Here is an 11,543-nt window from a genome sequence, read left to right as displayed (position 1 = left end):
GCACACGCACGTGGCAGATCCTAGTGGGAAAAGCCTGTGGTCGCATCAGAGAGAATTAGGTTTCCATCTCCTCTCTTGCTAGTGTGTGTGTAAGCTTTTGTAAGCATCAGCTTTCTCATCTCCAATATCAGGCTTATTAACAAGGCCTATTTGTTTACTGTTGTGAGGATGAATTGAGATGCACCGGCAGCCTTAAATGTTAGTTGGTATTTGTATTATGGCATAATAGAAAGGCACTGCATTCAACCATCTCAGTTACTACACGTTTATGCAGGCTGATTCTCACAGCCACGCCTGTCGTACAAGCGCGACGTAAAGCGGGTCTGCTTTATGGCACCCTGCTTCCGCCGTAAAGCGCCGTTGGCAATCCCGCGTGAGTGGGTTGAGGAGACGACTGCCAGGTGAAAAACGCGATTCTTGGAGGTTGGCTGACTTGACGTCTTCCCCATGGGCAAACGCGGGAGCCGGAGCCGGAGCCGGAGCCAGAGCCAGCTGCTCAACTCCCTAACTAAAAGGCAGAAGAAGCATCTAAGGGATTTCGGCGAGGAGCATCCCTTCTATGACAGGTATGGAGAGGCGAGGCTGGGACCGGCGCTGCCGGCGTCCTTTCCCGGTGGGAGCCCGCGTATCCCCGCGTTTGGTCCGCCGGTGCCCCGGGGGTAGTGACAGGGCAGCTCCCGCCGCGTGCCACGCTGCCCCGGCGCCGGCCTAGCTCGCCCGGGGATCCTGGCGGCTTCCCGCCTGAGGTGGGGTTCTTCGCCGGTCTTCCTACCCTTTGTTGAGCCTGTAGTTTTATGCTAGACGGCACGCCTCCTGTGTGGCGACTGGGCAGAGATTTTATAAGCTTGTGTTCGTTTTCTATGTTTTTAAAGAATTGCTTGGGGGCTTCCCTGGTGGCGCAGTGGTTAAGAATCCGCCTGCCAACGGAGGGGACAGGGGTTCGAGCCCTGGTTCGGGGAGATCCCACATGCCGCGGTGCAAGTAAGCCCGTGCGCCACAACTATTGAGCCTGCACTCTAGAGCCCGCGAGCCACAACTACTGAGCCGGTGTGGTGCAACTACTGATGCCCACGAGCCTAGAGCCCCTGCTCCGCAACAAGAGAAGCCACCTCTCGCCGCAACTAGAGAAAGCCCGGGCGCAGCAACGAAGACCCATAGCAGGCAAAAATAAATAAATAAGTTAAAAAAAATAAAAAAAGAATTGCTTGGGACCCTCGACATCGCCTATCTATTCAATGACCATGAGGAAACTAATGTTTGGGTAGTTGTGGGTTCCTCTCTAAGTGTCCAGACTCTCAGTTATGATCTTAGTGCTCATCCCCCCCCTTTGGGCTGCTTTATCAACAATTAGAGGGATAGTCTACTTAAGAAATTTGCTAGAAAAGGTGAACCCCGAGGGCTTTTATTTGCCAAAATTTCCCGTCTTTTGGATGAGAGCCTGTTACTGTGTGACTGTAGTATTTGTCATGTGGTCTTGTTAGACTTTTTCATTCGTCTCTTATTATCTATTTGGCATATCCTTCCAAGACCTGTCCAAATGCATATGGAGTTTTTACTTGACAATAGATATAATGTATTTATAACGGTATAGTCTGCCATGTTCATTTAAAGTTGTATCATTAGACTTTTCCTAATTGCTACCTACCAGTAGTTAAAGTTTAACATTGCCTGTTTCTTCTCAGGGTTTCCAGAAAGGAAGCAAAACCACAGACTTGTCAACTGGTAATGCTTTATACCTTCTTTATGATAGTAGATTCTGGACTGTTACTTTTAAGATTATATATGGTACTAAAGTTTGGCTACATTTCCACTCTCTTTGATTTTAGATGTAAGCTATACTTTAGTAATATTGCTTAGTTTTAAGTGCAGATGTCTGTTAAAATGCCATTGTGATAACTAATATAGTATAGAGTATGAAACTGTCCTGAGAGATTAGCCTGTTAGAACCTGTTAAGGAGGCTTACCAGAGGGCTCTTGGTGAATCCTAAGAGGGAATGTCATGTTTGCTTAACATAAAGTAGAGTGCAAAATCATCAAAGGTCTTATTTCATTACCACAGACTCAGAAATAAAGTACACTTTTTTGTTGTAAGTTTTCCTGTTGCTCCTTTAAAGGTGCCAAATGTCTGACACATAGGTTAGATCACCTTATAACCTAAAGCTCCATGTGTTTAGTTTGCTGTCTTCCCATGTGGAACATGAGCAGTTCAAAGAAGAGGAAGCGCTTCTAGAATCATAGCTAGATTAGCTGTTTGAAACAAATTTGGTGCTCGGTCTGGTTGAATAGATAGGACTGCATATTTGCAGAAAAGCTAGTTTTTATCTAGAAAAGTCTGAACTTGGTTCCACTGTGGGCCTGATGATAGTCGTGGGGTAGCAACAAGAACAGTATAATTTTTGTTTTTAAAATCCCCATTTTCCTTTTAGTCGGAGAGTTTATAGATACTTCAAGTTCTGAAAGTGAAGCATAGAGTGAACCAGAACAAGTTTCTGGTTACAACAGACTACTTGCCACATTAAAGGATGTCTCCAAGGAAGATGAGGAGGAGGAAGAGGAAGAAGACAGTGTTCTAGATGAGACAGAAATGAATCTTGAAGATGGCGAGAGTGACGTCATTGTGGAGGAAGAGCTGGCAGTGGAGTCCACTGACATGCAGAAGAGTGAGTGTCTCTGATGTGGGTTTATCATCTTTGCAGGGACCACAGACAGATTGCCCCAGGGGCAGGGTGCCTTGTACCACAGAGCTGGGTGAAAGCACATGGATTCAAAGCAGAGATTCTTAACATTGTTGGGCTCTGTGATATCTTCAAGAATCTGATGAAAACACAGGACCCTCTGGCCATAAAAATGCAGAAATGACATTTTTGCTTATGATTTCCAGGATTTCATCAATCCTACTTCAAATTCCCCTGATTGAGAGGAAAGGGAACATAATTCTGTTTTTGTAATGGTCTCAATTTATGAAAGAGATGATTGTTCCTGCCTTAGAGGAACCAAGTTGAATGGAAGATAGACATAAAATATACAAAACTTTTCAAGCATCAAATCTGAATGGAACCGATAAGTATAAGGTGTTAAAGAGATGCAAAGTGGTCACATGCTGCCAGGGTAGATGAGGGGAGGCTTCAGAGAAGAGCTGGGACTGAAAGCTTAAAGGAACTCTGTCTCACTCAGACGTCTAGGTGACTATTTTTTAAAAAATTATTATTAATTAATTTATTTTTGGCTGCATTGTGTCTTTGTTGCAGTGCGCCGGCTTCTCACTGTGGTGGCTTCTCTTGTTGTGGAGCATGGGCTCTAGGCACGTGGGCTTCGGTAGTTGTGGCACACGGGCTCAGTAGTTGTGGCTCACGGGCTCTAGAGCACAGGCTCTGTAGTTGTGGCGCACGGGCATAGTTGCTCGGCAGCATGTGGGATCTTCCCAGACTAGGGCTTGAAACCACGTCCCCTGCATTAGCAGGCGAATTCTTAACCACTGTGCCACCAGGGAAGTCCCCATAGGTGACTTTTTAATTTAACTTTAAAATCAACTTTATTGAAGTATGAATTACATTCAACGAGGTGTACCCGTTTTAAGCATGTAATTTGATAAGTCTTGACAAATGTGTATATCTCTATTGTCGTCGCCAAAGTCAAGATACAGAACACTTCCAATACCTGCAAAAAGTTCCTTCTTGTCCTTTTGCAGTCAGTTTCCCAGGCCTGGCATCAGGCAACCACTGACATGCTTTCTTTCACTATGTATTAGTGTTTCCTATTCTAGAAATTCATATGAATGGAAGCATACAACAAGTACCCTTTTGCACGTGGCTTCTTTGGCTCCTCATGTTGTTGTGACTCATCCGTGTAGCTCATATTAGTAATTCATTTCTTTTTATTACTGGAATAGTAGTCCATTGTCTGAATATATCTGGGTAACTTTTTATATTCTATTATCTTAATGCCTACTTGCCTTACTGTATTTTTTTCTATACTTTGAGGTGTCACACACCATTCTTAGTATTTTCATTCATCACTTGAACTCGGATAAAAAAATCGTCGCCTCAGACTTAGGGATTGTTTTAATTTTGTTGGTTTTCCAGTTTTCTTTCATGTTTTAGGTTTTTAAAAATGAAAAGTTTGGCTTTTAAAATTATAAAAGTAATATATATTTACTGTAAAAATTTAAGAGGGTAATATAGTTAACGTATATCTCCTCCACCGTGGGATGAACACCTTTAACATTTTATAGAACCTTCCAGACTACTTTTTTATGGATATATGAGTGAATATATGTTTGTGTGTATGTGCATAATGGCCTCATACATTTCTGTAAGTTACTTTTTTCTTTAATAATATAACGTGTGTAACTGTGGGTTACTGCCGCTAGAACCCTGGTGTCCAAACTCCCAGGCCAAATCTCCTTCTACTACATTACACTACCATGGGGAGGTTTAAAAAAGAAAGGGAAAGTATGAAGGGTGGTGTTTCCATAAATTAAATCAACTTGAAAAGGCGCATTTGGAGAGTCAGAGAGTACTGATATTGTTAGAAAGAAGAAAGGTTTAAAAGCTGGTTAAATCTCATTCAAAAAAAAATCCATATGTACCACATTGTAAAAAAGAGAAGGAAGACGGCATTCATGATTACTGGGCTGGCAGGGTAGGGGACAGTTGCATGCTGGGGGTGACTCTCGTACTGGCTCTTCCACTCTTCACACTTGTGCTCGGCCAGGGCCAGGGACCGCTGAGGGAGATCAGAGGAGAGGGTGGTGCCTTGGGGGTTCCAGGGGGTTGTGCAGCTGGCTCCCTTGCCACCCAGACTGCCCCAGGGTTCCCAGCCCCAAGGATTATGGAGCATCCCCACACCTGTTTGCTCTGCAGTTGCTGTTGTGCACGCATTTTCTCCTCCAGCACTTTCTGCAGTGTCTCCTTGGCCTTCTGCTCATAGCTGTTTTTCTGGTCTTCCATCCGTAATAGCAACTTATTCATTCCCCAAGAAGTGTATATCTGTAAATTTGAGGCAATTCAACAAATACACATTGACCAACTGTGTGCTAAAGCCTGAGCAGGGATACAGAAATGAAAAGAAATTGGTCCTTGCCCACAGGGCAGAGACGTCAGTAATCTGGTGGACCTTCGTCCAGGCTGGAGGCAGGCAGGGAGAGTCCCTCAGGTGATGTGAGAGGTGAGTGGGGATAAAAAACTGCCCTGGGCATGCTGGGCCTCCTCCCCTAGGCCTTCCACAGGCATTTGAACTCCGACATTTCCAAAGGGAAATCATCTTTCTAAACCTGCTCCTATCTCAGTGGCCAGCATCACCCCCCACCCAGTCTCCCAAACCCTAAACCAGGGAATCATCCTTGATTTCTCTCTCACCTTCTTCAAGGACTCAGTTCCTCATCAAGCTCTGTCAACTCAGCGTCTTTAACGGCTCCTTTGTTACCTGTATCCTCTATCCCTACCGCCACCTCCTTAGTTCAGACCCTAGTGACACTATTATATGGATTATATAGAGACTATGTATTATCTTCATGCCTTGCCTCCCTTCAAACCCTTTTCAGTCCTGCAGCTAGAGGGTTCTTTCTAAAACTTAAATCTGATCCCATCACAACCTGCTTAAATCTCTCAGTGGTTCTCAGTGTTCTAAGAATCAGGTCCAAACTCCTTGGCATGGTTCCTACTTACAAGCCCAGACTTGCATCTCATGCTGCCTCCACGCAAGCTGAACTGCTTGTAGGTCCCCTAAGCACTGTGCTTTTCAGCCTCTGCCTTTGCCCATAAAGCTTCTTCTGCTTAGAGTATCGTGACCCACGCTTCTCACCTGGTTAATTTCTACCCATGTTCAAGATTCAGCCCTAGAATCATAAATTCTGATAAACTTGGCCAACCATACCTACCCCCCGACTCTTTATGGATTAGGCAGTTTTACTGATGTTCACATAGTATCTATATTTCTGATCTATTGACTCATCTGTCTCCTTTAAGGGATTGTAAACTCCTTTGAGGCAGGGAGCATTTTTATTTTTGTATTTTTTTTGTATTTTATTTATTTATTTATTTATTCATTTATTTTTTATTAGTTTCTGCTTTATAACAAAGTGAATCAGTTATACATATACATCTGTTCCCACATCCCTTCCCTCATGTATCTCCCTCCCTCCCACCCTCCCCATCCCACCCCTCCAGGCGGTCACAAAGCACCGAGCTGATCTCCCTGTGCTCTGTGGCTGCTTCCCACTATCTATCTAACTTACGTTTGGTAGTGTATATATGTCCATGCCTCTCTTTCGCTTTGTCACAGCTTACCCTTCCCCTCCCCATATCCTCAAGTCCATTCTCAAGTAGGTCTGTGTCTTTATTCCCGTTTTACCCCTAGGTTCTTCATGACATTTTTTTTTTTTTTTAATTCCGTATATATGTGTTAGCATACGGTATTTGTCTTTGTCTTTCTGACTTACTTCACACTGTATGACAGACTCTAGGTCTATCCACCTCATTACAAAGAGCTCAGTTTCGTTTCTTTTTATGGCTGAGTAATATTCCGTTGTATATATGTGCCACATCTTCTTTATCCTTTCATCCGATGATGGACACTTAGGTTGTTTCCATCTCCAGGCTATTGTGAATAGAGCTGCAATGAACATTTTGGTACATGTCTCTTTTTGAATTATGGTTTTCTCAGGGTATATGCCTAGTAGTGGGATTGCTGGGTCATATGGTAGTTCTATTTGTAGTTTTTTAAGGAACCTCCATACTGTTCTCCATAGTGGCTGTACCAATTCACATTCCCACCAGCAGTGCAAGAGTGTTCCCTTTTCTCCACACCCTCTCCAGCTTTTATTGTTTCTAGATTTCTTGATGATGGCCATTCTGACTGGTGTGAGATGATATCTCATTGTAGTTTTGATTTGCATTTCTCTAATGATTAATGACATTGAGCATTCTTTCATGTGTTTGTTGGCAGTCTGTATATCTTCTTTGGAGAAATGCCTATTTAAGTCTTCTGCCCATTTTTGGATTGGGTTGTTTGTTTTTTTGCTATTGAGCTGCATGAGCTGTTTATAAATTTTGGAGATTAATCCTTTGTCAGTTGCTTCATTTGCAAATATTTTCTCCCATTCTGAGGGTTGTCTTTTGGTCTTGTTTATGGTTTCCTTTGCTGTGCAAAAGATTTGAAGTTTCATTAGGTCCCATTTGTTTATCTTTGTTTTTATTTCCATTTCTCTAGGAGGTGGGTCCAAAAGGATCTTGCTGTGATTTATGTCATAGAGTGTTCTGCCTATGTTTTCCTCTAAGAGTTTGATAGTTTCTGGCCTTACATTTAGGTCTTTAATCCATTTTGAGCTTATTTTTGTGTATGGTGTTAGGGAATGATCTAATCTCATACTTCTACATGTCCCTGTCCAGTTTTCCCAGCACCACTTATTGAAGAGGCTTTCCTTTCTCCACTGTACATTCCTGCCTCCTTTATCAAAAATACGTTGAGCATATGTGCGTGGGTTTATCTCTGGGCTTTCTATCCTGTTCCATTGATCTATCTTTCTGTTTTTGTGCCAGTACCACACTGTCTTGTTTACTGTAGCTTTGTAGTATAGTCTGAAGAGGGAGCATTTTTTAAAAAATAAAATTATTTTTGTAGGCTTGGGGATCTGAACAATATTCAGTAAAGTCAAGTTTTAAAAATTAATACATTTGTATTTTTAGAATTCCTCCTGGCTTCAAGGTCAAAAAGAAAAAGACACAAGAGCAGCTTTGCAAATTCACTGGGGGTCTTGCCTTTCCAGTGCTTTTCATCTTTACGCCCTGTGATTTTTGGGAAAGCAGGAGCCTTTTACTGTCGATTCTGGGTTACCCAACTGGGTAAGAGATAGTCTAGATAATGCAAATTTAGAGTTCAATATCAAATCATTTCCATTTAGCTTTGGAGTCATCTGAAAATTTGGATTTAAATGTTGAGTGGGTCTTATGTTCTTGGAATTGTCATTAGAAACCAGACACAGGAGTTACTGGTTGAGATCATACATGGTTATGTCCAGGTTATTGGACTTAACCATGCTGGTCACTGACCAGCTTTATCCCCCTTTGAAAACGAGTAGACTGGCATTCTGGATTATATGTCAGTCTCTTACGAGCTTGGTTGGCATTACTGAAAAAATAAAAGTTGTAGATCCGCAAACCCATAGACTCTATAGGCTATGTTCCGCTGTAGAATTCTAACTACATGGCCACCTTATCTTCCTAACATCAAGTGGGAGCAGTCTGGCCGGTCCATCTCGTTCTCTTGATCTTGAGTCCTCTGCAAAAGACATCCCCCTTTTCTGCACCAGCACATACGTCACAGCCCTGAAGAAAGTGTAGACATCTGAGATACGTTAACAGTGGAGGAGGGCTGATATCCCGTGAACAGACACATAGATGCCTGTTAGACCTGGAAATTGAAAACCAGAGAGGCGGGGCCACACTGGTTTTGGCCCAGGCCACCAGCCACTGGTGTTCCCAGCAAAATGTTCCCAATGTGGGAGTTTGAGGAAGCAGGGAAAGGCAGGTGGTATGAGTTTATTAGGACTTGAGGCCCTCAACCTCGCACTGAGGCCAGCTGAACCCCCAGAGCGTGCTTCCTGCCCTCCTATGGGCTGCTACTCCTAAAGGTACTTGGTTTCAACAGTTATTTGTGCATCAGATTAAAGACTGAAGGGAGAGGGAACAGCAAGCCTAAATTCTTCATATCATACGCCACCTCCCTTTCTCTTCTTATTATATAAGCAATTCATGTGAAAAACAAATAAGGCAAGCAAAACAAAACAAAATTACCTGAAGTCTTGCTATCCAAAAGTTACCATTAGTATTTTGGTGTATACTTGTTCCAGATTTTTCTTTATTTTCAACCCTTCATTAAGGCCATTGTAGTCTTGACAGATGATGCTGGCACAAGCACTTGAGATGAGGCTCCTCTTTTTAAAATACTGTATTTGCATTTGGCTTAGTTTCTCTCAGGCCCTGCCTTGCCTGCTCCCCAACATGGTGTTTTCTGCTGCAGTCTCTGTAAATTGGAGTTGGGGTGATGGGGCGGTCAGGCAGGGCTGTGTGTATCTGTGTCTGTACGAGGGAGGGCGGGCACACTTTCCAGTGTTTCTGGGCAACAAGCAGGCACTCACTGCAGTTTCCTATCCCTCAGGCCTGGGCTGTGGAGACAGGGGAAGTACCAGGAAGGGGTGGACGACCCCGACCCAGCTAAATGGAAGGCCCAGCTCCGCTGTGCGCTCAACAAGATCAGGGAATTCAACCTGATGTACGACGGCACCAAGGAGGTGCCCATGAACCCAGTGAAGATATATCAAGTGTGTGACATCTCCCAGCCCCAGGGCTCTATCATTAACCCAGGTGAGGCCCCAGCTGCTGGGGAGAAGGTGGACAGTGTGCCAGGTTCCGGGCTGGACCCTTAAAGGGATAGTCGACTTGAAAGTCGCCTCGCTTACAAAGTTGAAGACTGGTAAATAAAGCAAGAAATGCTGTCCCTAGAAAGAACCCAGAGAACAAAAGATATAAACTCAGCACAGTCTTCCTGCCCACCCAGTGGAACAGTAAAGCATTAGAAAGAAGAGGGAGTATTGAGTTCTATAAAAAATAACTTCTCTTGGGACTCAACACTGAGAAGAGAGGCCAGGTAGTTTAGAAGAAGGAGGGCTTAAAACTTAGAAGGTCTGAGTTATAAACCTCGGTCTTTCCATTTCACTACTTGTGGGACATTGAATCAAGTCATTCAACGTTTTGAGCCTCAGCTTCTTCCACTATAAAATCTGGGTTCTCATCTTTCCTGCGTATTTCAAAGGCTGTTGTAAGAATCAATTGCCATGACATTATGAAGGCTATTAAGTTCTCTTTATAAATGATGGGTAAGTGATCATTTAATTTGTATGGTATTTTCTCCTAGGAGAATACCACCTGATCCCTATATTTACTCAATGTTTAGCCAGTTCCGACTAAGAGCCAGATAATTTAGACTTGACCTCCAGTGAATCTAGTGAGGCTCTGCCATGAGGGAAGGGTATGTCTTCACAGTAAGCTTATAAAGGAGAGAAGCCGTGCTCCTTGGGTCCTTAGAAGGGATGCGAATGTGTAGAAAGGGGTTTAGAGTAGGAATTAAAAGATTTCTAGGAGAAGGGAGTAGGGTCTGCAGCTCCTGGATAGGGGAGGGGATGAGAGCTTGAACTGGGGCTCCGTAGGAGGAGCTGGGAGTGGGGTGAACACCCTTGGTTCCCACTCTTTGGCATTGAGGGTGCACACTGAACCCAAGGAACCTCTGTGCTGGCAGTGCCTAGCTTGAACAGTGGGTCAGCTGCAGGGATGACAGTGCAACGTGAGCGCCTCACTTTTGACCTTTGTGTGTGTGTGTGTGTGTGTGTTTCTCGGGTAGGATCCACTGGATCTGCTCCTTGGGATGAGAAAGATAATGGTGTGGATGAAGAAGATGAGGAAGATGAGCTGGACCAGTCACAGCACCACGTTCCCATCCAGGACACCTTCCCCTTCCTGAACATCAATGGTGAGTGGGGTTGGGGGTGGGACAGAGGCATGGAGAGGATGTAAGGGGCTTTGATTTTGCAACCGTTGACACCATATCCACCATTGCACTGGGAGCAGCGACCAGGCCCTGGGGCCAGGCTGCCAGTCTGTTAGCAAGTAGGAGTCATAGGCAAAGGCACTCCGTAGGCATAGTTATCCCAGTGGGGTGGCTTCTAGGCAGAGAGAGCATCTTCTGAATCTTATGTGATAATTCAGAGAAATTAAAAAATGAAATTCATTCTCAATCCCGCATACAAATACACAAGCTGTTACAAATTTTGCTGATTTCCTTCAGGCCAAGTGCAGGGATCCTTTTCGTGAATTGTAGGCAAACTCTTCTGCTATTTCCCTCGGTACAAATTTTCTGTCACTGCCTTAACAGGCTCTGCTAAGGCTGTATTGTGGGAAACTTGTGTCTCTACAGCTCTTAATACTAGGCTCTGATAAAATTTCTCTACTAGAGACTTTTATCTTTTTAAAATTAATTAATTAATTAATTTATTTTTTGTGGTACGCGGGCCGCTCACTGTTGTGGCCTCTCCCATTGCGGAGCACAGGCTCCGGACGCGCAGGCTCGGTGGCCATGGTTCACAGGCCCAGCCGCTCCGCGGCATGTGGGATCTTCCCGGACCGGGGCACGAACCCGTGTCCCTTGCATCGGCAGGCGGACTCTCAACCACTGCGCCACCAGGGAAGCCCTCTCTTTTTTTTAAATTGACTCTTTGAATTCAGTTTCCCAGGAGAGATGCGTTTAGAGGTTGGAGGGTCCCTGTGAGACAGAGCAGGTACTGCACCTCGCATTGCACGCTCTGAGGACGCTCAACCACAAGGTGAACTGCTCTTCCACAGCATCTTCCCTTGAACTTCTCACTGACATGCTCCTAGTCATATGACTTGCATTCAGTTGAGTAGCTTTTCACTACTTTTCTAAGTTCCATTTGGCTCCTAGGGTCAAATGAGATACTTTTGCCACCTAGAAACTTTAGTATATCCAGACGA

The 11,543-nt window shown here is 44.2% G+C and overlaps 1 long non-coding RNA gene across 1 annotated transcript; it reads left to right on the top strand.

Moving 5' to 3' along the window:
- The first annotated feature begins 376 nt into the window (after positions 1 to 376).
- LOC308609787 lies at positions 377 to 2,557 on the top strand. The gene is made up of 4 exons (XR_014014346.1): positions 377 to 566; positions 873 to 1,161; positions 1,683 to 1,722; positions 2,427 to 2,557. It is a non-coding gene; the product is annotated as an uncharacterized lncRNA (long non-coding RNA).
- Positions 2,558 to 11,543: the final 8,986 nt, after the last annotated feature.

Source organism: Mesoplodon bidens (genome assembly GCF_964165515.1).
Source record: "Mesoplodon bidens genome assembly, contig: HAP1_SCAFFOLD_146, whole genome shotgun sequence".
Lineage (NCBI taxonomy): Eukaryota > Metazoa > Chordata > Mammalia > Artiodactyla > Ziphiidae > Mesoplodon > Mesoplodon bidens.
Note: the sequence above shows the minus strand (reverse complement) of the source record. Positions and strands in the feature narration are given on the sequence as shown.